The sequence below is a fragment of the Vulpes lagopus genome, chromosome X (assembly GCF_018345385.1).
Source record: "Vulpes lagopus strain Blue_001 chromosome X, ASM1834538v1, whole genome shotgun sequence".
Lineage (NCBI taxonomy): Eukaryota > Metazoa > Chordata > Mammalia > Carnivora > Canidae > Vulpes > Vulpes lagopus.
This window is the reverse complement of record NC_054848.1, coordinates 1,052,536-1,079,450: the sequence shown is the minus strand read 5'-3', so window position 1 is coordinate 1,079,450 and position 26,915 is coordinate 1,052,536. Positions and strand designations below refer to the sequence as shown.

The 26,915-nt window shown below is 48.6% G+C and overlaps 1 protein-coding gene across 1 annotated transcript in view; it reads left to right on the top strand.

Moving 5' to 3' along the window:
• The window catches only part of DHRSX (dehydrogenase/reductase X-linked), a 193,621-nt gene extending 183,970 nt beyond the window's left edge, over nucleotides 1–9,651 (top strand). The window contains exon 8 of the mRNA XM_041740181.1: nucleotides 9,633–9,651. The gene's annotated coding sequence lies outside the window, so the exon portion shown is untranslated. The remainder of the gene's footprint in view (nucleotides 1–9,632) is intronic.
• The last annotated feature ends 17,264 nt before the right edge of the window (nucleotides 9,652–26,915 follow it).

Genomic DNA, 26,915 nt, shown 5'->3' with positions numbered 1-26,915 from the left:
ATTTCCCCTTTAGCATATACAGCGATGTGTCCCCCTCCCTCTGTCACCTTCCCACCAGGTAGCTCTCGGCATTGACTGGCAGCCTGCTGCCGATCTGAAAGGAAATGAAATATGCCGGGTTTAACAAGTCAATCGCTAGGTCAACAGTAAGTGGAGACTTCCGCCTGCAGTCGTATGTGTGTGTGTGTGTGAGTGTGTGTGCACGCGTGTGCATGCGTGCCAGGTACAGCAGAATGGCTGCTGAGCAGGGTTCTGAGGGATGCCACCTCCTGCAAGATTCCCGCTGGCATCTATTTCAGTGTAGACGCTATCCATTAAGACATCCCCCCGTTTCCATTCCCAAGCATTCCAGTAGAGCCTGCAGCAAGATGGAGCTCTGGGGCCCTACGTGGTCACCATGTATATGACCCCTGCGGTGGGATATACCGATTTCACCAGCCCTTACCACATGGGTAACATCAGGCATGACGTCACTTGTCTAAAGTTTGCCCGCTGTAAAAATTACTTTTAATCTTTTTCCGTGGAAAGTTTTCTTTGGTAAGCACTAATTTCAGATGCGGCTCCTCGTTTTATCACCAGATGTTCCACCTCCACAGGACATGAGTAATACTGTGTTACGCATTCGGTGTTTGTGTAGATCTGCCTGTGTGTTTGCCACTTTCTGATTTCTTCACCTCTTGTCTTCTCCCAGCGTCCAACTTGGGTTCGTTTCAGTTTCCTTCATACACAGTCTTTACATTTTCCTTCTGGGATGGTCCACTCGTGAAATTTGTTCTCAGAGTGTCGTGGTTTTGCAACCGTATTGATTTCGGCCCCTGTTTTTGGAAGGTATTTTCTCGGGGGCCAATTTCCTTTCAATCCTTAAATTACTTTTTTTTTCCGATTTCCTTTCAATCCTTAAATTATTTTATTTTTCTCTCTTCTCAAATTTCTGGCTTCCACTGCTTGATAGACGTCAATTGTGAAGCTTACTCTCCAGCCTTTGAAAAAAATATATACATATTTTATAAAATAAACTAAATATAAAATATTTCATCTTAATATATATATAATTCATATATACGTTATATACAAAATAAAATTTTAAATGTATGTAAATATATATGTAATTTGTTCTCTGCCTGCTTTTAAGGTAGATTATTTTATGTCCTTGATATTCTAAAATTTCGTATGATGGGTACATGTGTGTATTTTACGTGTGCATAATTTTAGTCTTCTTGAGACTGACGTTATTTCTTGTACATGTAGGTATCTGCCTTTTCGATTCTGGTTGGTTCTCAGCCATCATCTCTGAAAATATTCCTGTTGGCTTACTCTCTCTCCCCCATCTTTCTAACGTTTGTTAGCTCTTCTTCTTCTTGTACCTTTGGCGCTTCGTCACATCTCTTTCATGTGTTTGATTTCTAGGTCCCACTGTGCTGGCTTCCGGATCACCGAACCGTCCAATTCACTAATTCTCTCTTCAGTTATGTCTCATCCTCTTTTTAAACCCCGTCCACTGAGTTTCAAACGTCACTGTGTGTAGTTTTCATTTCTTGGAGCTTGATTTGGTCTTTTTTAAATCTTCGGGGTTGGCCACACGATCATCTGCAGCTGACAATTCAGACCTGTGAAATCCTCGTTGCTCTGTTTGTTCCATGTCTCACGCACATTGGAATTGGCTCACACTGACTTAAGTCCTTATGAGTTTAGTAATCTCTACACTTGCACTGCTCATTTTCCTTGTGCCAAGAAGAAAGGGACATTCCTCCAGAGAAGATATGTGTTTGGGCCTTCTGGGTGTCTCTTTGGGGTTGAAACTCAGCCTGAATGTGTAATACCGTGATATTATTCATTCTGAATGGTTAGGTACCTTTGCTCTAGAAGTTGTTATATATTTGATTTTCAAATTTTCAAATTTCATCACTGTGCCTGAGGACACTATCAATTCAGGAATATTTTAAACTAAATTCAGAGTTTGGGATTTGGGAGGAGGAGTACCAGCTACGTGGTGTGAATTTCCGCTACTACTCTGCAAGAGGGAATGCAGGTGTTTAGAAATTTGCAAGATCTTCCCTTTGCCTTATTAGCTTTGTGCCCGTGCATCTCTTCTGTAGATTCTTAGAATGGAACCCAGATGTGCATCTTGTCCACTCTTATATTGACAGTGTAGTCAGTGTCTCTCCAACCTCTTGGTGTTAGGAACTCTTTGCACTCTGAATAACGATGAAGCACCCCAACTCTTGTCTATGTGATTTATGTCAATAACTATTTACCGCATCAGCAGTTCAAACTGAGAAGATTTGGAGGGTTGCCTGGCTGGCTCAGTTGGTGGAACATGCAACTGTTGATCTCAGGGTTGTGAGTTCAGCCTGCATTTGGTGTACAGATTACTTAGAAATAAAATCTTATAGGCACCTGGGTGACTCAGTCAGTTAAGCATCTGCCTTCGGCTCAGGGCATGATCCCAGGGTCCTGGGATTGAGTACCACATTGGGCTCCCTGCAGGGAGCCTGCTTCTCCCTCTGCCTGTGTCTCTCATGAATAAATAAATAAAATCCTAAAAAACAAAAGAAAAGAAAATAGTTTTGACTCAAGGAACCACCCCTCGAGGTTCTCTGTACCAGACTTTGAGAACTGCTGTTAGAACACTTCAGAATTGTAGCTCTGGGCAGGAAAATCCCTCCATTAGACTCTCTACCTTGACCAGGACATAAAGCCTTTGTCTTCTCTTTCTGGAAACATGAGGGAGATGTTAAAAACGAGGTTTAATTTTGATCAGTTCACCAGCTGTCCTCTGGGGAAAAGGTGGCTCCAGGGATCCCGTTACTTCTCTGCATTGCTGCCTCCCTGGAGACCATAGTCAGATGATATCATGCCGTCCCATCAGTGCTGTGATGCTTTTAATAAGATGCTTTACAGATCGGCTTCTCCAGCACATTCAATTTGTTTCAGCAGGACTACTGGGTCAAATAACCTCATCTTCCCTGTGACCAAAAATAAAACTCCTATTAAGACATTTGTGCATGACAGATTGAAGAAGACAAAGGAGGGAATAGGGATATTAAGGATTCAAATTATATAGCAGAAGGGAAATCTAATGGCTGTATAATCAAATCCATATCCATAAAATACACATTATGTTTTTTTCAGACCATATATTAGCTCAAAAGCAAAACATCATGAATCCAAACAGTGTAAATATGATTAACCGTGTTTTTGGCCATAATGTCATGAAGTTAGAGTTTAATCACAAGGTATTAACAAACACAACTACTACAGGACTGGAATTTTTTAAAGTCTCTTTTAAAGGCCTTTGGGCCAGGGGGAGGAAATGGAAATAAATACCATTTCATAAATTTGAGGATGGGGCAAAAGTTACTCCCATTGGAGCCTGAAGGGGATTGACTGTTTTGGCATGAATTTAGTTTTTATGTAATGAATGAAGCACCAGACTGAGGAGTTTTTAAAGCAGAACAAATCTGAGGAAAGGAAGAAAATGATTTTTTTTTCATGATTAAAAGAGGAGTTTAGTACATGAGTATGTAGACGAAGAGCAGAAATGATAAATCGTTTGTTGGGAATATAAAATCCTACCTTGGTGTCAAAGCCGACAGGGGCCTGACATGGACGCAAGCTACTTGTCTGACCTCCAACTCCACCAGCATTTGGTTTTGTCTCTTTATTTCAGACACTGGGATCTCCTTTCTCTGCAGGGATCGCAATCCACCTCAGGACCTTTGTACTGGCTGTTCCCCCTGCTAGGACTTACAACGCCCAGAGATGAGCATCACTGGCTGCTTCCACCCTCTCTGGTCTGAGTTCAAATGTTACCTTGTGTTAGACGCTTTATCACTTTTAAGTCTTCATCCTGTTTACCAGGATTCCATAGCACCTATCACGACATATTATACATTTCCTGCACTCGTACAGACACGCATGTATTTTCCATGCTTGCCCCCCGAGACACTCCTGCAGGTGCATTGCTGTCAGTATCCACTTGGTGGACGCTATTGCAGGCATCGTTTTATGTCCACCTTCTAGAACACTGCATGGTCCAAAAGAGAGGCCCAGTAAATATTTTTAAGAAGTGTGTGTGATAGAGCAGACACTTAGTTTTCTGAAAACAAACAAAAAAAATGTCGCATAAACCAGTGGAAAGCAACTTGAAAAGAAGGACAGGGTGCATGTGCCCCAAACGGACTTGGAAATGGTGCATTAATCGTGAAAATCAATGCGATTGGCAGCGGTCTATGCAAATGCCCCTGGAAAGCAGAATTAAATGGACAATTGCAGGAAGAGCATGCGCTGCCAAAAATTAGTAAAACAAAGCAAAGGTCAATAAACCCGTCTCAGTGATGAAATAAATTTGGAAAGATTTACCTCTGCATAAAAACGCTCCAGTTCATAGAGTTCCTAACTCAGTTCTCTGAAACCTCCAAGGATCCCTCAAGGTATGGATATTATTCAGAGCTTGGGGCGAGGAGAAGTGCTTGCAAATGATTTGCGAAAGTTTCCAAAGAATGATTTAAAATTCTATTTAAAACGCACAGGGAAAGAGTTCTTGAAACTTATAGGAATATCACTGCCAAGAATATGAACATGGAGGGGCTTCCACCTGGTTCAGTTAAGCATCTGAGTCTTGACCTCAGCTCAGGTCTTGGTGTCAGGGTTGTGAGTTCAAGCCCCCATGTGGAGCGGACTTAAAAAAAATTTTTTTTCTAAAAAAAAAAAAACAGAATATGAACATTGATTAAGCAAATAGCATTCGTCACTACATCACAAGAATGGCGCATGTGAGAAAGTGAGGTGGATTTTAGGAATTTCAAATGCACGGCGGGTCAGTTATATGAACACAGAGACAGGAAGTGAAAAGGATCTGCGTTCCCATAGCCAGTGACCCCAAGACCCCAAAGACACGTGTCCCCGAAGATGCTCATGAATCTGGACTTCTAATCAATATGCAGGGCCTGTTGTTTGTGTTCTGGGCTTTTGGGGGTTTTCTTATCAAAAAAATTTGGGGGTGGGGGTAGATTTGGTTTTCACTATGATTGACACAAGAGCCATCTGAATGCGATGTATTTTCTGCGCCAGATCAGGAGAAAATTGTATATTCTGTGACTCACGCTACCAACCCCATACTTTGCACTGCAAGCGTGGCTAATTATTGGCTGCAGTATCTCTTCGGGTTAATTTATGCACGCCTATTTCTTGTTTCCGAGAAGCAAAAATAAGGCACAACACCGGGGCTGTGAAAACCTGTAATTTGAGCTGTCAGCATCGCCTCCCCACGGTTAGAAAGCTTGCAAGTTTAATCTCATCGTTCACGCAAATTTAGAGACTTAAGAGAAGGTATTTGGGTCTGAGCACTCTCGGTGACAGACGTGTGAGGAGTGGCCCAGAACAGACTCCCCGCGGGGATCTGCGGGTTTTCCCAAGTTGCTATGAAAGTCTCACCTCCCAGAAACCGTAATCGTCTCCCTGTGCCTGCATCGACCCCATAAAACGTGGTTAACCGGGTTCCTCTTGGAGATAATCCCCTTTGCTTTATTTTAGGGGGAGTTGTCCGCATCGTGGCTTTCCGGCAAAGATGGGATTTGCTCAGATGGGATTTTGCCGGTTTTGCCCAAACTCCCATTTGCTTTGTCTCCAAGGGTCAGATCCCACGTCGAGAGCTCCGCTCGCTGTCCTCGGAAGTAGTGATTCATCCGTTCCTTTCTTCCTTGCAACCTTGAGTAGAGCTGGAAATGTCAGTGGCAGGTCTTGACTCGTCTCCGGTGAACTGAGCAGAAGGGAACGCGTTTTCCACTCGGCTTGTTTTTGATGGAAATGAGCAGAGCATGACCGCAGGGGGTGGGAAGGGGGCAGGTACAGCTTCTCAAGAGGGACAAGTCCTCAGGCGATGCCCGCATCAACCCCTCACTTTTCAGTTCCCGTCGGAGAAGGAAAGACGCGCGGGTGTTTTCTGGACAGGCACGCGTCGCTGTGGTAGCAGGGACGGCCAGGCGGTGGCTGACCCGACCGTCCTCCTGCGGCGCACGGCCCAGTGGGAGCCTCCCAGTGAGGAATGAAATAATAGGAACGGGCACGAGAAGTGGAAGGGCAGCTCACCCCTGTCTCCCCAGAGCAAGGTCCCTCTGGAAAGTGAGCATCTTTGCTAATGTGTCTTGACGTGGGTCCCGCGCTAAATCCCGCCGCACCCGGAAATGCTGCAAAGAGAAACATCCACCCGTGACAATGCAGGAGCGCGGCGGAGCGGGGAAACACACAGGGAAAGAACACAGAAGGGCCGTTTGGAGCTTGCGCCGTCACCGCTTAACGACGAGGATATTCCCAGTCTTCTGAGTCTCCCCATCATATACACGGAAGTGCTACGTGATTCGCCTTCATGTAGGATTTTTCTCGTCCTACTACACGGTGCCTTTCAAATGTCCCAAGTCATCGTATGTGCCATTGGCAGGAAGACGCCACCGGCGTTACTCGACATGTGTCATCACGATTGCGTTCCTGTGTCACAAACTCGAATCGTGTAAGGATATTTATTTCATCTTCAGGTCGCGTTGGGGAAATTAGACTGTCGTGAATTCACAGGTTGACAAGATCGTTGGGATGCGGGCACCTGTACCAACCCAAGGTCGGAAATGACTCCCATCACATTGACCTAAAACGGAGGAATGACTTGCGTGATCCGGTCGGGGCTGTGAACTCCGTTAACCAGGGATAGAACTTCTGTCTTTCTCCATCTGTCATAATATGGCCAGTGCCACAGGTTCGATACGTATTTATTGAACAATTGATGAATGACTGTGACATCCATGAACAGACCGTGGTGTTCTCTTCTCAGTTTTATGAATCAATGAGGGATTGTTTCAAGTCTCAGTTTTTTGGGACCCCTGGGTGGCTCAGTGGTTGACCATCTGCCTTTGGCTCAGGGCATGACTCCAGGGTCCTGGGATCGAGTCCCACGTCAGGCTCCCTGCATGGAGCCTGCTTCTCCCTCTGCCTGGGTCTCTGCCTCTCTCTGGATCTCTCATGAGTAAATAAAATCTTTACAAAAAAATAATGTTTTTTATATAGTTTTCTGATTTGGCCCCTAATAAAATTTGAGACTCAGACCTGATAGGAAGCGAGGTATCTGAATATACAGAATAGCAGGTGGGCCTTGGTTTCTTTTTTGCTCTTTTGTTTCATTCTCAATGACCTGATAGGAACCTGGTGTATGTGAATATAAAGAATAGCAGGTGGTGGTTTGTTTGTTTTTTTTGCTCTTTTGTTTTGTTCTCAGTGACCTCCGAGGCTGAGGCTGAGCACATCTTTGTCTGGGGTGAGTGACCTTTATCTATTCAAACAATGCTTCCGTCTAGACTGGCTCCCACAGCGGCAGTGGGTTGACCTGGCCGTGCCTCTGCTGACCCGCATTTTCCCCACTGCTGAATATCAATGTCCCTGCAGGCTTCCAAGACCCTGAACTGAAACACTCCTTTTATCCCTCTATTTTGAACACATTGCTGTCTATTGACCGGGATTCAGAATTTTGCAGAAAGCAGGGGGTGGTGGTGGTATTGCACAATTTATCAAGGCACATGTAGATATTTTTTAAAAATCTACTTGGTTCACAAAAATGGAAGTGTTAGAAAGCAGTGGGAAATCCAGTTGCCCAGGTAGGAAAAGGGCCTCAGAGCGGAGGGTCTTAGGAATCTCACAGAGCAGGTAAGAAACTGAGGCAGGGCTCGGTCCTCAAGCAACGGGGACCAGCCCAGGTGAGCAGGTGGAAAAGGTGATGAAAGGACACAGGAGATGGAGGGAAACATGGACCCAGGAAAACCAGAAGATGACCTCTGAAGTTTCGTGCCTGGCACGCTGGGAAAAATAATGGTGTTGTTAACAGAGAGCCAGGATGCAGGTGTGATACGGATGAAAGAGGGAGTTTTGGCAGCGCTCATGTTTGCTTTTTTTGTGAAAATATGCAACACGTCCTGTATCGGGTGGGAGACAGTCACTTGGCCAAGGCCACTCCCCACTGTGTGTGTCACCACCATGCAGTGGACCCTTGAATGATCCAGGGGAGACCCTAGCAGCATAAAGGGTCTCCAGGAGGGCTCTGGCCATATGGCCGGACCCCATTCTGAGTGCCCCATGCCCATGTCAAAGGAGAGGAAACAGATGTTTAATGTTTGCAGCGGAGGGAACGATGGCCTCCCAACGCACAGATGCATATCCTGACCTTCAGGAACCAGGGAATGGGGTCTTCTCTGGGAATATGGTCTTTGCAGATGGGATGAAGTGGGAGATCTTGAGGTGAGCTCATCCTGGACGAGGTGGCCCTTCGTCCAACGACAGGGGTCCTCGCAAGAGACAGAAGAGGACATGCAGACACAGAGGAGGAGCCTCTGGAGGATGGAGGTGGAGATGGGATGGATGCGGCCACCAGACTGGGAACATCTGGGGCCCCAGACACTGGAAGAGGCAGGAAGGACCCTCCTTGGAGCCTCTGGACCTCAGTGGTCCTCCCAACTTGGAGCTCTGACTTCTGGTCTCCAGAGCTGGGGGAGGGGATGCACTTCTGTATTTTAAACACCAAGTTTGAGATACTCGGTTGAAGCCACCCCAGGACACGCCTACAGATATCACCGCTGGTTTGGAGAAGGATGAAATTTTGAGAAAGTCAAGACGCCTAAGAGAAACATCCTAGGACAGTTAGAAAAAGCAAAGAAGTCCGTGCAGGAAATGTAGTTTTGGAGCACCCATTAGGCCCTATGAAAGGTGGTATTTTGAGGAGCGGAGGGACTTTTTGGAGGGGGGAAGAGAAGAAATGAAGAGAAATGAGACCCCCCGCAGTGCACCCCTTTGAAGGAGCAGCAGAACCAGTCATTCAAAACTGAAAGACAAAGATCAGTTGGGGATATTAGGAAAAAAGCTTTACGAATAACACGAGTAATAAGCCCAAATTTTCCTGAGAGGGAGGAAATCCTGTCTGCAGAGCCCCCTCTGGTGGCCGGGAGGACTCACTTATGGTGTTTGTGCAGTGACACCAACTGAAAAACATGGAAAAGTGTGAAAACCTGAAACGTGGGCAGCCCTGGTGGCTCCGCGGTTTAGCACCGTCTTCAGCCCAGGTCATGATCCTGGAGACCCGGGATCCAGTCCCACGTCGGGCTCCCTGCGTGGGGCCTGCTTCTCCCTCTGCCTGTGTCTCTGCCTCTTTCTCTGTGTGTGTGTGTCTCTCATGAATAAGTAAACAAAATCTTAAAAAAGAAAAGAGCACCTGAAATGTAAGAATGGGGGAGGCTTTGGAGAGCATTTGCAGGGCCCTCTGACCTCCAGATGAGGAATGGGAAGCCCCTTGGTTACTGTGCTGACCCCCGGGGGGCCATGTCCCTGCTAGGCCACCCCCTTCCGCCTCCCATCCCCACACCAACCTGCAACGTTTGCATCCCTCTGCTCTGACAGGCCCAACACACCCCGACTGAGGGTGGACACCTGTGAAGCGCATCATCGATCCCAGAAAAGGAACCTTTTCTGCCCTTTAGAGCAAAGAGTTCTACTCGGTATGAAACATATAAAATTCCCGTTTGCATACACGATAAACCCCAATATTAGAGGGATGGGTTCTGGCTTGGGGCAAGACCACTTACAACCTGACTCTCTCCTAGGTCAATGAGCTGGGGCAGACGGTCTCCCGAGGACACGGTTTCCTTGCACAATAATGGAAATTTAGCCGCCAGACAGAAAGTCAAGACGGGGACTTCTGGTCTACCCGGGAGACTAAGGTAACGTTTTATATATATATATATATATATTTTTTATTCCAGATAGTTAACATACAGTGAAATATTATCTTCAGATGTTTGCCATAGTGGTTCCACAATTCTGTATATTACTCGGTGCTCATCACGACATCACCTGTTTCCCCCATCCCCCCATCCACCTCCCCTCCCCAGCAGTATGTTCCCCAGAGTCAAGAGTCCATTTCTTGGTTTGCCTCTTTTTCTTCTTCGTTCGTCTGTTTTGTTTCTTAAATTCCACATATGCGTGAAACCACATTGTCTTTCTCTTATTTCGCCCAGCGTCGTACCCTCTAGTTCCGTCCACGTCATTGCAAATGGGAAGATTTCATCCTTTCCGGTGACTGAGTAATTTTTCGTTGTCTGTATCTCCCACATCCTTTATCCATTCATCTCTTGATGGACACCTGGGCTCTTCCCATAGTCTGGCTACTGTGGACACGGCTGCTGTGAACACTGGGGTGCAGGTGCCCCTTCAGATCACTGTGTTTATATCTTTGGGGTAAATACCCAGTAGTGCAATTAATGGGTTGTAGGGTAGCTCTATTTTTAAGTTTTTTAGGAATCTCCACACCGTTCTGCAGAGGGGCTCCACCAGTGCACATTCCCACCAACAGTGCAAGACGGTCCCCCTTTCTCCGCATCCTCGCCAACGCCCGTTGTTTCCTGAGTTGTTGACTTTAGCCATTCTGACAAACAGCAGGGAGGCGGGATCTCACTGTGGTCTTGATTTGTATTTCCCTGATGATCCGTATTTAGTTTTTCCTTACAATCAGCCGATATGTCAATACATATCACGAACGGTCCTGGAGATGTACTTATTAGTGTTTTATCACCGGCGTTGTTGGAACCTGATCTTAACCTTCACGGTGGGAAACTTCCATCCTTCCATTCATCTCGTGTGTCCCTGGCGGCCGAGGACCCGGCAGGCTAAGGGACCAGGAAGGGACCAGAGTGAAAAGATGCACATTGTCATCTGGGAAGGTCTGGAGACCCGGGGGTGAGCCCGCCTCCCTCCGCGCACTGCCTGGGGCTGGCTCTGCCTCCATTACTTTGTTTGCTTCACGCCTCCTCAGCCTCTCATGACTCACTTAGCTATTCCCCAGATTTTCTTTTCTGGACAGCAGGGGTCGGACATCTATGGGCCCCATCCCTATAAACAATGTGGAGCTCAAAAGACAACGCTGCACTTAATAGTCCTGCTGGTTTTAATAATGACTCCATCCTTGCGTTTTGATTACCGCCAGATGGTCACAGGCCGTGAGGCAAGGCCGGCTGAAAACCACAATAAATCCATGTGAGCAATGGGGTAGAGAGACACGGGGCTTTTACACCAGGAAAAACAAGAGGCCAGCCTGGGGGCTGCATCTCGTGGGCCCTACGTTGTTTGTCTGGCACTCGTGTCCTCGTGTCCAGCTGCCTCAACCATCCAGTGCTGCTCTGCCTCTCGTCCCGCAGCACGACGTGCTGACTTTGTTCATCCTACTCCCTGGTGGAGACTTTCATCTGCTTGTCAACTACCCTGGTTCTTCATATGCCTCCCACCCTGCTGCGGCTTGAGCCGCATCCCTCTGTCTTGCAAAACTAATGCTGAAGTCCTAGCCCCCAGGATCTGTGAATGTGACCCTATTTAGAAATAGGGTCTTTGCACGGGATCGCGTGGAAGTGAGACCACGAGGGTGGGCTCAAGTCCAGTATGGCAGGTGTCCCCATAAGAGAAGAGACAGAGGTAGAGATAGACGTCCACGGAGGAGACATCCCAGTGAATGCACAGATGCGCAGGCAACGCAAGGCGGACCTGGGGGCGCAGATGCGGTGTTGCATCCCCCCCAAGCTGAGGACCACCAGCAATGACTGGCAAACACTACAAGCTGCGGAGATGCATGGAACACGCCCCCTGAGCCTCCAGGAGGAATCACCCCTGCCCACACCTGGCCTGCAGATCTCCAGCCTCCAGAACAGGGACAGGACATGTCCGTTGTCCTGTGCCCTCTGCTCTGTGGCACCTGGTACGGCAGGCAGCCATGGGGAGGTCACTCAAGGCCCTGACATGGATGCCGCCGCTCCGTGAAGCCTTCTCTGACATGGCTGGTGGAGTTCGCTATGTCTCCATGGGTCTTCCCACATTGCTCAGACCGTATTTCCCTGGAGCCAAGCCACTTGTCCGAGCAAGGCAGCCAAACCTAGCGAGCTCCGTGGGGTCCATCATGGCGCTGGTGCTTACTCATCCATCTTCCCAGAGGGGCCGAGCTGTCCATCGCTGCGGCCGATGGCTGCAGAGTCGCAAGGTGCGTCACTCTAACGGACTCTTCTTAACTATACCCGTGGTCTAGTTCTGTCTTTTCCTGAAATGAGCACCTCACCCTGTGGCCCATCCCTTGCACACGTGCCTCTTACACTGGCTCCTGCTTCCACGGGACGTGGCGTGCATCCAGATGAACCATGTCGCCATCACTAAAGAGAGCACTGGCCCGTCTCCTTCACTCCCTGTGGCATTGGTGACACTCCAAGCGGACTCCATGCTAAGCAAAGAGCCCGACACAGGGCTCGATGTCACGACCCCGAGAGCGTGACCTGAGCTGAAATAAACCACGAGTCGGACGCTTAACCGACTGAGCCCCCCCAGACGCCCTGTGTTGGTGATTCTTACTTTAACATTCAGTCTTTCACATCCTCGGTCGCCGATGCTCATCCACCCACGCTGGCCATGCTGTTTTTTCTTCTCTTTTTTCTATCTTGGTGTGAAATTTGCATTAACATGAACAAACTCAAAGTGTGCGGTTCAGTGGCGTTGAGCACGTGCGCCGTGTTGTGCAAGCACCACCTGTTGTGCCAGAGCATCGCCCCAGATGGAAAAACCCTGCAGCCGCGTCAAGCAGCCCTCCCCAACCCACTTCCTCCCACCCCTGCGTGCCAGTACTCCCTTTTCCTCTCTGTGGATTTCCTTATCCTAAGCACTGTGTGTGAGTGGAACCATACGATGTGCGGTCTTCTGTGTCTGGCTGCTTTTATGTCACGCTTTCAAGGTGCATCCACATTGTAGCACGTGCCAGGGTGCCATTCCCTCTTCACGCCTGAGTAATAGTCCACTGTGCGGATGGACCCCGTTCTGTTCACGTCTTCGTCCATCCGTGGACATTTGGGTTGTCTCCCCCTTCTGGCTGTCGTGAATGATCCTGCTATGAACATGGATGTGCTAGCTTGGTTTCAACATCTGTTCCCAATTGCGGGGCTATGTATTTAGAAGTGGGGATAGCTGGGTCATAGGGTAACTCTACGTTTTAACATTTTTGGTGCTGGCAAGTAGTTTTGATCACTTTTCCACTCCTGACACTCTGGTCCCAAGCTGCGGTCTGGTCCTATTGCCGTATCATTGGCCACATGCTCATATTCACGGTTGCCATTACCTCCCAAACCCCGTGTTTCTGTGCGATCCCAGGAACCCCTTGCACGCAAAGCCGACTGACCCTTTTGGGTCTTCTCCTGGCCCTAGAAGACACATTATACACACTCAGTTCCATAGTCTGCCTTGAGATTGTCATCTGTCTCACCTTCCAAATGTACTTCCTGTCTTGTGTTCCCGATCTTGGCCGATGGAATGCTTGCCCCCCCCCCACCCAAGTGCCTCGTGGAGGGACTTGGAGGTCCCCCTTATGTGCATCACTAACTTCTTCTCACAAATTACAGCTTCTGGCTTTTTTTTTTAATTTTATTTATTTATGATAGTCACAGAGAGAGAGAGAGAGAGAGAGGCAGAGACACAGGCAGGGGGAGAAGCAGGCTCCATGCACCGGGAGCCCGATGTGGGATTCGATCCCGGCTCTCCAGGATCGCGCCCTGGGCCAAAGGCAGGCGCCAAACCGCTGCGCCACCCAGGGATCCCATAAATTACAGCTTCTGCATCCCAAATGCATGTCAAGTCAACACACGTCTTCCAGCACGTCATCATGGTGCTGCTGTCTCAGTGACTACCTTTTCCATCTGTACCTCCAGCACCTTGGACCATTCCAGTACCTTCCGAGGTGCTTCCCTGGTCCTGTGTCCTCCAAGCTTCCAGTTAAGGAGCCGTTCAGGGGCATCCTTCCAAAAGCACATTCAAAACCCATGTCTCCATGTTGGCCTCCCCAACGAGGCAGCTGATATGGCCGTCGTTATTCACGCACCTGCCTCTAGACCCTAGAACACAGGGTCGTGTAGGATGGGTGTTCCAACACGTGTATGAGCACATGCACACTATTTATATGGCTCAAAAGGACGTCCGGCATCAAAGCAGCACTCACACCGCAGGGAGATGCATTCGTCCTTCTTCAGAGAAGTTCAAACACCAACACACAATTCCAATTTATCTTCAACAAGCGCCCCGACCCACTTAGCTCCCGTTTTACTCCCAGCTTCGGCGTGAACAAAGTACCGTCTACACATCTTCTCTTCTGTACAGTCAAGACGCGAATTTCTGATCTTCATTTCCTTTCTGACTTCTTTTTTTCCGCATCTGGAATGTGTCTTTTAAATTACGTTATTTTTTTTTAATTTTAATTCCACCCTGGTTAGCATCCAGTGGGATATTAGTTTCGGGGGTACAGTCTCGTGGCGGAACACTCTCATCCATCACCTGGTGCTCCTCACGATAACCGTGTTCTCCGTTCTGACTTTTTGCACACATAGTGGCGCCATGTTATTCTGCTTTGGTGATGGCAAGTTTCGTGTATCGTTTTCTTCACAAATCTTGGCAAACCACTTTTTTAAAAAATTATTATTTATTTATTTGAGAGGGAGCACACACAAGAGAGAGCACAGGCAGGGGGAGCGGCAGAGGCAGAGGGAGATGCGGGCTCTCCGCTGAGCGGGGAGCCCAACTCAGGGCTCGATCCCAGGACCCTGAGATCGTGACCTGAGCCGAAGGCAGACGTTTAACTGACTAAGCCACCCAGGTGCCCCCAGCAAACCACTTTTATTTAAAATCTTGCTCCATCTGTCTGGACTCTTCATTCATTCATTCATTCATTCATTCAGCAAAGCCAACTTTTACAAAGTGACCTTGGCTAAGAATCGAAGTGCTTTCTTTGTGAAATGCTTTTGCTTGTTTTGCTTTTTTTGGTCGGAAATCTCACTTTGTCTCATTCGTCGGAAGATTTACATATTCTTGGTCTTCTTGTCCTTTGCTATCTCCCAAAGCCTTCAGTTCTTTGAGGGCAGAGACCGTGGATTGTTTGCTTCAAACACCCACACGGTGCTCGGAAACTAATGGTGATAATTGATATCAGAGAACATGGCAGCCAAACGCAGGAAGAGGGCGGGGCTGGCATGGCAGGGCTGTAATCATAACGCCGCGGGCCTTAGTCATGATCCATGATGTCCTGGCTGTGCCCCTGGTTCTCCCCATTCTCCCAGGGGTCCTCATCTCCTCCCCGCCATAATGACCAAGCTATTTCCTGTTTGCATTTGCTGTTCAACGGGAGGACCGTTTCATCATCATCATCATCATCATCATCATCATCATCATCATCGCTGGCACTACACACCCTTATCTGAAACACCCAGGCGCCACCCCTCCCATCTCAGCAAGATGTTATTTGTCACTTGCCAGTGGACAAAACGTGGCACCATGTCAGATTCCGGATCTAAGTCACTGTGGGTCCTTAGATTCTTGCTGAGGCCAATGGTTGGGGCGGAGGGGATGCAGCCACGTGGGCTTGTGTGCGGTTTGTGTCAGCCACACTTTGCAGACTGCGGTGTTCTCTCCACCGGGAGGCCGACAAGTATGGCGGCTCTGTCCACACTTTCTGTTTCTCCAGAAATTTGTGTCCTGACAATACAGCTGTGCATTTCACTTTTTTTATTAAAGATTTTATTTATTCATGAGAGACACACAGCGAGAGGCAGAGCCACAGGCAGAGGGAGAAGCAGGCTCCATGTGGGGAGCTGGATGCCGGACTCGATTCTGGACCCCGGGGTCATGCCCTGAGGAGCAAGTGATGGGTGACCTGGGGATGAGCAGGTGATGGGTGACCTGGGGAAGCACAGATGGTGGGTAACGTGGGGATGAGCAGGTGCACTGGGTGACACAGGGACCAGCAGGTGCACTGGGTGACCTCGGGTTGAGCAGGTGATGGGTGACCTGGGGATGAGCAGGTGATGGGTGACCTGGGGAGGAGCAGGTGCAGTGGGTGACCTGGGGAGGAGCAGGTGCAGTGGGTGACCCGAGGATGAGCAGGTGATGGGTGACCTGGGGTTTAGCAGGTGATGGGTGACCTGGGGATGAGCAGGCACACTGGGTGACACAGGGACCAGCAGGTGCACTGGGTGACCGGAGGATGAGCAGCTGATGGGTGACCTGGGGATGAGCAGGTGCTCTGGGTGACCCGGGGGATGAGCAGATGCGCTGGGTGACACAGCGACCAGCCGGTGCACTGAGTGACCTGGGGAGGAGCAGGTGTGTTGGGTGACCTGGGTGCCTCTGGATGCTGCCCAGCCCGCAGGTGTCGGTGCACACGTAACGATAGCTGCCCCCCGTGGGATCACACGGTGTTTTCCCTGCCCCATGACCCCATTCGTCCCCGTAGTCCTGAGTACACGTCCTTAGATGTCTGTGTGAGCCCACAGGAGGCACAAGGGCAGGAGCGACCCTAATGTCACCTCGCCAGTCTGGATGACGTGTGCATGTGGGCCCATCGATGGGAGCAAGCGCCCCGTCCAGTGGGGACGTTGATGGCAGCGCAGACTGGGCGTGTGCAGGGCCGCGAGGATGAGGGCTTCTCTCCGCACCTGCTTGTCCGTCGCTGCACATCTGGAAAGGCTCTGAAAAAATTAAGTCTTTTTCTTAAAAGTCCCGTTGGCTCCTCCGCCCGTCCCTGGCCAGCTGCCCTCAGGCGCCCGCCCGCCTCTGCTCCTGTCCCTCCGCGTCGGAAACGACGTCAGGCAAACGGCGGCACTTGTCACGTTTCTGCGTCTCGCCGCCAAGACGATTTTCCAACCTCGTTGCTCGGACTCCGCGGCTCCTGCCCTGGTAACGAGATGGGCCAGCGGCCGCGTGTTTCCGAGGGGCGGGCTCTCTTCTCATCGTCCGTCCGTCCATCCGTCCTCCGCAACCGTCCCACAGGTCACGAGGTCCCCATCTGGCAGGTGGGCCGACGCACACCCAGGATGTCCTAGTGCTTGTCCCAAGGTCACGAGCGCAGAGGGTGGTGGAGAAAGAACTGGAATCCAAGTGCAGGATTTCCAAGGCGGGCACCTCGACTACTCATGCATGCACGGAATCTTGCGTGCGGGGAGCATTTATGCAGCACCTACTGTATGCAGCAGGCTCTAGGGACTAGGGGTGCAAGGCTGAAAAAAATCCCCAAGCAACAGGAATCAGTAAAATATGATCATCTGTGTGCATCAGTGTCTGTGTGTGTACGAGAAAGAAGACAGAGACACCCGGGGGCCGCACACGTGAGTGTAAGTTAGAAGGAGGGAGGTGAGAGAGTAAAAGCCCCGAGAAAAAGCAGGTGATCGAGACCTGGTCCCTTGCCTAGAGGTCAGTAAGGGCGTCACCAAATATTTAAGTCCTGCCTGTGTCCTCTACAATCTGCTGTTCCTGGGGAAACAGAGAAGCCTGGGGTGGGGGCCCTGGCGGATTCCTAATGTCACCCAGCACACCTGGTCACCTGGCAGACCCGCTTTTCCTGGGGTTACCTAGCAGACCTGCTCATTCCCGGGTCACCCAGCGCCTGCTCATCCCTGGGTCACCTGGTGCACCTGCTGGTCACTGGGTCACTCAGCACCTGCTTCTCCCCAGATCACCCAGCACACCTGCTCATCCCCAGGTCACCCAGCGCCTGCTCATCTCGACCCTGGGTCACCTGGTGCACCTGCTACTCCCTGTGTCACCCAGTACACTTGTTCATTCCTGGGTCACCCAGCACCTGCTCTTCCCCAGGTCACCCAGTGCACCTGCTGGTCCCTCTGTCACCCAGCACACCTGCTCATCCCCGTGTTACCCATCACCTGCTCATGCCCAGGTCACCCAGCATCTGCTCATCTTGTCCCTGAGTCACCTGGTACACCTGGTCATTCCTGGGTCACCCAGCACCTGCTCCTCCCCAGGTCACCCAGCACACCCAGGCATTCCCAGGTCATCCCTCATACCTGCTCGTCCCTGTGTCACACATGGCATCTGCTCCTCCCCAGGTCACCCAGTGCACCTGCTGGTCACTGTGTCACCCAGCACACCTGCCCATCCCCATGTTACCCATCATTTGCTCATTCCCAGGTCACCCAGGGCACCTGCTCATCCCTGTGTTTCCGATCACTTGCTCCTCCCCAGGTTACCAGTGCACCTGCTGGTCCCTGTGTCACCCAGGGCATCTGGTCATCCCCGGGTCACCCATAACCTGCTGGTCCCTGTGTCACTCAGCACACCTACTCATCCCCAGGTCACCCATCACCTGCTCATCCCCGGGTCACCCAGTGCACCTGCTGGTCCCTGTGTCATCCAGAGCACCTGCTCATCCCCAGGTCACCCATCACCTGCTCATCCCCGGGTCACCCATAACCTGCTGGTCCCTGTGTCACTCAGCGCACCTACTCATCCCCAGGTCACCCATCACCTGCTCATCCCCGGGTTACCCAGTGCACCTGCTGGTCCCTGTGTCATCCAGAGCACCTACTCATCCCCAGGTCACCCATCACCTGCTCATCCCCGGGTTACCCAGTGCACCTGCTGGTCCCTGTGTCATCCAGAGCACCTGCTCATCCCCAGGTCACCCATCACCTCCTCCTCCCCAGGTCACCCAGTGCACCTGCTGGTCCCTATGTCACCCAGCACACCTGCTCATTCCCGGGTCATCCGATGCACCTTCTCCTCCCCGGGTCCCCCGAAGCACCTTGTCATTCCCAAATCCCCTGTGAGCATCAACCCCTACTAAGCTCTCGAGGCCTTTTCTTTGTCATAACTACCTGCCCCGAGGCCCACACTGTCAGTGGGATCATCGTCCCCTGGTGCACAGATCCGTGCCTGGTTTGCGGAAAGCAGGAGCCCTGAGAGGCCGGGGCATATTTCAGGCAACACAAAAGGAAACTGTGGATTTTGGGGGGACGATGGAGAATTACTCCCTCGGTTCTGGGTGTTTGGGAGAAGTGAACCCCGTTGGGCTACACCCGCTCTGAGCTCGGGCACTTCTGCCATTCGTGACTCCGCTCACCGGTTCTCCAGTGTTGGCAGCTCCACCTGCTTGAGTCCTTTGTCTAATTAGCAGCGATGCGCAGGCGCTCAGGGCTTGGACATCTGGCTCCAACCTCCCGATGTGGGGACTCAGTCCCTCCCGCCTCTATTTGTAGCGACGTCTATCGCATGTCACGGACTCTAAGCAAAACCATCCCTCTTGATGCACAGTTTAAAAGCTGATTCTTTACCATCCTTTGTTATGGAACAAAGGAAATGGTGCAATTTTAGAAGCTGAACTAACTAGAAAAGTTTTCTTTTTTGGGGGGGAGGCTTTTTTTAAAAAAAAAAAAAAGCTTTTATTTTTCAGTTCTCTGTATACAACACGGGACTCGAACTCACCACCCTGAGATCGAGAGTCTCATGCTTTGCAGACTCAGCCAGCCTGGTGCTCCTCACTGATTTGAAGCATTTTGTTTTGCTTTATTGCCTTAAAGAATATTATTTTGTTTCATTGCTTTAAAAAATTTTCATTGCTCAAAAAATATGTTTTGTGTGTGTGTGTGTGTTTTTTGTTTGTTTTTTTGTTTGTTTGTTTGCTTTTTGAGGAGACGAGCTCTCTTGGATTGGGGTGGTGTATATTCTGGGCAGACCCCTCTGGGTGGTCCCTTCCACATGCACCATTGGGAAAACTTCATAGTCACATGCAAAATAATGAAATTGGACCCTTGTCTCACCCCGTCCACACACACACACAGGCGTGAATTAATTCAAAATGCATTAAAGACTCAAACCTGAGATCTGCAACCTTTAACTCGCAGAGGAATGGCTTTTTAAATTTATTTATTTTATTGATTGATTGATTTTTTTTGGTTGCCTCAAATAAAAACGTTGCACAGCCATGGGAGTGATCGCCAGGGGGAAGACACAGTCTGCAGAACAGGAGGAAATATTCAGGAACCACATATCTGATCCTTCAGAGCTTGTATTTGGGACATGGAAGGACCACTTTGCAAAATAAATAGATAGATAATAAATAAATAAATAAATAAATAAATAAATAAATAAATAAATAAATAAATTTAAGAAAAAAGCTAGCCACTACCCAAAATAGATGACAAGTGTTTGCTTCTTGGTAAGAGTTCTTAATTCTGGTTTATCTGTAAAAATCAACCGATTGGTCCTAGCCATGCAAACACAGTCACTCGGCGTTACAGTTATTGTATTATTATGTGGTTTCTAGTCTCCTTGGGAAATAAAAAAGACTCTCTGATTGCTTGATTTTTCAGGTGGTCGACGGCGTTTCGTTGATTCTCTGGAGGACCCTTCACATGTGTGCTCCCGATGGGTAAGTCCAGCCATTCTTTGTCGGCTGCATAAGGCTCCGCACTCTTGAGGCAAACCTAGCTGCTCCAGGTGGCTCCCCGAGCCCTCGGAAACCAGATTCTGTGTTTCTAAGCCCGCCGTCTGTGGGGTCTCCGTGGTTCTTTGGCTTTTCATTGAATATCCTTGAAAACTCTCCAAACGCATGTCTCCCTGCACCAAATTCACACTCAGAGACCTTCCAGGGGGTGATCTCATGCATCGTGTTGGTAGTAAATGAGGTTGGCAGACTCGAAGTTCACTTTTCCGGACTGATGCACCAAACAGCCCTGGCTTTGCACATGCCTCGAACTAAACTGGAGAGCCGTCAACACAGACCTCCATTCCCGCTGGTTCCACGGGAGGATGGAGGCTCCCACTTCTTCTGAAGTTCCCGTCCGGGCACCACAGAGAGAGATGATGGGGACCGAACACATGTCCAGATGATTAAATGCTTGCCCCAAACTCCCATACATAATGGAGGCTCCATTTCGGTGGCTGCCATTAATCAAGCCAGCCTGGCGTTTCCTGCCAACTTTGTGAATGTGCAATTGGTAGTATATTGTTTGGGAAAGAGAAGGCCACTCTTTCAAAAAAAAAAAAAAAAAAAAAAAAGGAGCTTATAGATCTGAAACCGGACACAGAACTCACAAAGGCATGCTCGGAATTATGAATCTGAATTCAAGCTTTAATGAGTCCTTTGGCTTTTTATGGCCTTGAGCTCTGGAGCCAAGCTCATCTCTTCCACTCTGCTTAGAAATAAGACAATTTCTGACTTTCAAATGGAAAATCAGGCTAGCTGCGCTTCCTCCTTTTGATGAGAGACACGGATGTCAGGTCAGGCATTTTCCTGCAGTCATCCCCTTCTGAAACCAATTATTTTTGGCCTCCTTTTGGACCTCAAAATAGGACCAATGATAAGTAGGAAGATATATATAAAAATAAGTCAATTTACACATTTTTAAGCTACAAGCAAAGGCAGATGAAAGGATCAGTTCCCACCATGAAAAGCAGACACATTTTATGAAAGATTTGATTTTGACGTAGCTAGAATTTATTCTGTGAGATCATTCTTACTTCCCCAGCATATTCTGTGACTCGGTATAGAAACTTGAAACACCCCCATGAACTGTGTATTTCTGTGAGAATCCTGAATGTGAGCCCCTTCAGATCATCTTAGTAGTTCAGATTTATTATCCTGCCCTGGGTAGTGGAAGGACCCAATGCAACAAGTGGGTGGGTGTCCTTATTTCTTGTGATCACATCTTGGGCCCATAACTGTTCTCCAGTGAACCTACTTCAACCTGATTTCAATGTCAATCGTATACTCGCTACTACATAGAATTAGAAAAAAAAAGAGCACAGTAGGGGGCAAAGCATAAAGTGGCACATGCCACACAAATGGACAATTCCAAGGACCACCTATCCAACTGATTCTCAAATTCACTAATTTATCCTGCTTTCTAAAGACCCTGAAAATAATTACTCTTCTCTGAAAAATCAAGCAGCAGGTCTTTCGACTCTTGTTTGGCAGCCAGAGAGGAGCACATTGGCTGTGTTTAATTTGGGAGGATTTCAGTTGTTCTCCCATCGGTAGGTTGCATTAGGCTAACACACCATTTGTTAGTCCCCGGGGGTCAAACATAATACAAATCAAGTGGGGCTCAGTGTTCTTCCTCTAAACCAGTCAGGGGAGTCCCGGTTGTATTGCAACCCCAGGATCTTAGCCCAACAAAGGTGTGTGTGTCCGCAGGACATACATGTTTTCCGTGCTGACATGGAGATCCAAGCTGACATGGCGACCTCACTACCTGAAAAGCCGCCATCTTTAGTTAACGTGGAAGAAGAAAGACATGTTCGCACACATAACATTGCACCAGGCAGGACTGCACACATTGACGTTTCCATGCAAGCTATGCTGGGAAAATGTGGGGAGCAGATGAAGCCACCAGTGGGCACAGTCTCTGGCCAAAACCCCAGAACTCATATCCCCTGACTGCAGCCAAACACCAAAACGATGCTCGTAAGTGTTCATTCTGTCCTCATCCTGGGAGACATCCAGATGTTCTATGGGAAGTTCAGGCCAACGGTTGTACAGGTTGTGACAGTAGATGTCAAGTAGACGTGAAGACACCAAGGGAGGTATCCGTGTAGGTTGTTGGTCAGTGCAGATTCCAGGAGGTATGGACGACACTGGAATTAGGCATCTTGATGAGCTTGGCTGCTCTCACAACAAACAAAGAAGAAAGGGAAATAACAAGTATTTCCAGGGATGTAGAGAGATTGGAACCCTTGTGCATGTTGGTGGGAATGTAAAATGGCGCAGCTGCTGTGGAAAACCGTATGGCAGTGCCTCAAAGAATTAAAAATAGAACTACCCCATGATGTAGGAATTCCACTTCTGGGTATAGACCCAAAAGAACTGAAAGCGGGGTCTCGGAGAGACATTTGCACACCCACGTTCAGAGCAGCATGATTCACGATAGCGGAAATGTGGAAGCAACCCAATGACCATCAACATATGAGTGGATGAGCACACAATGGAATATGACATTCTGGGCATGATGGTGGCGATGAGCACACAACGGTGTGAATATGCTTCATGCCACTGACAGTACATCTCCACATGATTAAAACGGCTGATTTAATATTATCAGTGTCTTAATTTGGTTACAAGGAATCAGGGAGACCCAATACACGTGTACAAGGCTATTTTTATTCTACTACTTAGTGCCTGGAAGATAGAAGCCCAATCCCTCCATAGACAGGCAGCCCTGAGTCAACCCCAGGTTCTGTCTGAGGCCCTGTGAGGCTGGCCAAGGGGCTGGAGACAAGGTCGCAGGACCACCTGACGCTAAGCCACACTCAGTGTGCAAAGCTTTGGTGGCTAAATTGAGGCTTGCGATGTGTCCATCACACAAGTGAGTTGATTATCCCTCTTTTATCTTTGGATGATTGAGGATAAGTGGCACCATTTGGAAGAGAATGTTCTGGACAAAGGGTCCAGATGGGGCAGATGGTCATGAAGAGTGAGTACAAGAAATGCCTGAGACGGCCCAGACAAGGGCAGAGGGAGAAATGTGCGTTCTTAAGCCTCACACGTATTTGTGGGGTGTTTTGAGGGATATTTTGAGAACGCCTCCTCTTGCAAGCAATGCTTGTGGGTCCCTTTTAAAAAGTAGAGAGATCCAATTTCATGAAAATGCAATTGATGTTTGCAGCCTTACCTACGCCTCAGGTCCATCAAACCCTTTCCTAGACCAAGGAGGGCACCCTGTCGGTGGATCCGAACATCCCAGAAATTTGGCGGAGCACCCGCGAGATAGATCAGTGAGCTCCTTGGGAGGCACACTGGGACCTCAGAGGCACAGCCTGGGTGGGAAGGAGCTATGGTAAGCAGGTGGTGTCAAGGTTTCTGTGTGGACACGACTGGTTAGGATGAGATTGTGGGGTTGGATCCACTGTAACTAGTGTCCTTATAAAAAAGGCACAGACAACCAAAGACAACTAAGCAGGTTGGGGAGATGCATCCACAAGCTGAGATGCAAAAAAGCCCTGGAAAACCACTGAGTCCTGCAACAGAGTCTCTGTCAGAGAATCCACATGGAAACCACCCTACTGGCACCTTAACCTTGGGTGTCCAGGCATCAGAACTGAGAATACATTTCTACTGTTTTTCAGAGACACCCACTTTGGCATTTTGTCATGGCGGCCCTGGGAAACACACGTCTGAACAAAGGAGTTGGGTATGAGGCATGATCTCTGGGGAATTCTGGCCAAATAGCCAGTAGGGGCAACATCCGACACTGTGGTAGGGAAATCAGTCCAAATCATGCAGCACATACCAATCTATCTGCTTGATGTGACAAGAGGACAAGTTAGTGTCTACAGATAATTATTTCAACCACCCCTTACAGAGTGTAAATCTCACGGGGCTGAAGAAAATGATTCTGGGTCCAGCCCCACTGAGATTCTCTGTCTCTGTCTGGGGGCAAGGATATTTCGCAGTAGAGGAAGATTGGGAAATTCCCCCAACACCTCCGGTCCACAAAGCAGGTGCAGCTTTTTGAGGGGCTCATGGATGATGAGCAGCTAAGTGGATCCTGGCGGCCGACTCTTCAACATTCAAATATGACAACTTGTCGTATGCAGGTGATTTATAAGAGGAATCCTGATGGCAATCAGGCATCTTCAACAAATCTCCCACGTCCCGTCCAGTTGGGGTCCTCTAGTGACAAATCATCCTCCTGTTGGTTCACGACTCCATCCTATCCCTTGTCCTCCCCTGTGTCTGGTTATTAATAGGAGAAGCACCAGGCTCCTAGTCCCTTCCAGTTGCCAGCACCCCACTGCAATTATTTTAATAGATTTAGACAGACTTAATTGGGACAAAAGATGGTCAGAATGCTTGAGTAACTCCTCCATGACCAACACCGTTAAGGATGCAGGGAGCATCTCAGAGACAAAGAGGATCTCCTGGAAAGAAAGCCGAGGACATCCAAAGTCCACCACCCTTGGTGTCTTAACTCGGGCTGCCGTGACAACATACCACAGACCAGGGGGCCGAGCAGCACAAATGTATTTCTGTGCAGTTCTCGAGGCTGGAAGGTGTGAGATCCAGGGGCCAGCAGGGTTGGATTCTAGGGAGGACGCTCTTGCTGGCTTGTCCATGGCCACCATCTTGTATGTCTTCACATGACGCAGAGATTGAGTTCTTCTCTTCTTATAAGGAGAGTAAGCAGCCACCAGTCCCCCATCAGACCCTAATGACTTGCCCAAGGCCCCATCTCCTAAAACCTTCCCATTGGGGGAGTAGCGCTTGCACATGTGAGCTTTGGCAGGGGGACACGATTCTTTCCATGCACCCAGCCTTCCCTATTGTGATAAACAGCATCACCCAGATGCACAAAGCAGAATTGCAGGGCACATGCCTGACTCTTCTTTCTCATCCTCCCCCATATTCAATATGTTTTCAGGCTTTGTCGATTCTCTCCAAGGCATATACTTCCATGTCTGCCCCCTATTCTCCATCATGGTGGCCACCAGCCCCAAGGCAGCCACCACCACCCAGCTGGACCATGATCACAGTCTACTAGATGGGCTCACTCGCCGTTTCTGATCATTCTCCAAGCACTGATGTGGAGCTGCCATGACTCCATGCTCAGGGACTCGCTTGCATGCTGTAGGCTCCAAACAACTGTGCATACCCCACCGTACCCTCTAAGACCTGATGATCTCATGCCTCGGCCTCTCTGTGTCTCCCTACCCTGTCCCCTGCCCTCCCTGCATCAGGCCCACCACACTTCCCTCGGGTCTTCGGACCCACTCAGTCCTTCCAGCCCTCAGAAAATGGATCAGAAGCGGTAATTATAGAAATGACAGAAGACGGATGTAGTCCGCCAAAGACATTGTCAGAAGAAAATGTGACATCGGAGTCCTCGCTAAAAACAAAAACACGGAACCAATCCTAGACATACTCTGATGGAGCTGTCAAACCAGATAAAATAAACTCTCCAAAGGCCTAGTGGGGAATAAAAATAAAACAACGGAAGAATCCAACTCGCCTGGCTTCATTTTCATCTCAGACATAAGAAATGACCAAATGGTATTGAATTGCCTGGCATTGATAGGGCGCAGAAAAATAAAATAAATAAATAAATAAATAAATAAATAAATAAATAAATTTAATAAAATTAAAAGTTAAAAAAATCATTAATAAGAATGACATAGGGAGACCTTTAGGAAATGAGCTCTGTCTCCCCCAAATACCATTATAATAATTTCTAATACCCTTTATGCAATCCACGGCATTTGACTCGGTAATTGTGCAGTGCTCCAAAGCCATGCTACATACAGGGATCCGCGTTAAGGGATCCACAGTAAAATCTTCATCCTCTAAAAGAAATGGTTTTTGTTATGGTTGATTATTACATTCAGAGCATTTAGAACTTGGAGAGAGGGTTTCATTCTTAATCCACCCTTGAAAAAAAAAAAAAAAGTAAAAATCTGAAGGCAAACCAGATGATGATTTGCAAATGTCTTGCTCAAATGGGGCTGCAGAGGATGTATCTGTGCCCTCACGTCTGTGAAGCTGCAGAACATGAACAAAATACCCTTAATAGGATTTCCTGACTATGACCAAATGTATTTACATTTTCCTCTCCAAGGGAACAAAACCAGGATGGGCCTATTTTAATTGGTTCAATCCTTCCCTCTGTAGCTTAGTGCCCCTTATAGATGGAAGAAGGTCTTCCCATATGAAAATCTTAAAATTGAGACCCTTTTTAAGAATTTATGTGTTTTCTGAAATCTCATTAAAGGTCATGTGGTACCAAAAAAACAGAAAAAAAAAAAAACCAAACATTTGTTTGGGAAAGACAACATGTGGTATTTTAAGAATCATGCATCCATGACTGTGCTGATATGATCATCCTTTATAATTTCAGAAAAATCAGAATGCTCCTTTTGCTTTACGGAGAATCCCATCTAACACACAGGACATGGGGTTGGTGTGAACCCAACGCGCAGAGGCCAACACCTGTGCCATCTGTGCTCATGGAGAGCTGGAGAATCTGGTGAGTGTGCATGCTTCCTTGTGAGTGAGTGCCGTGGGCATATGTATGAGCTACTCCGTGCAAAACCAG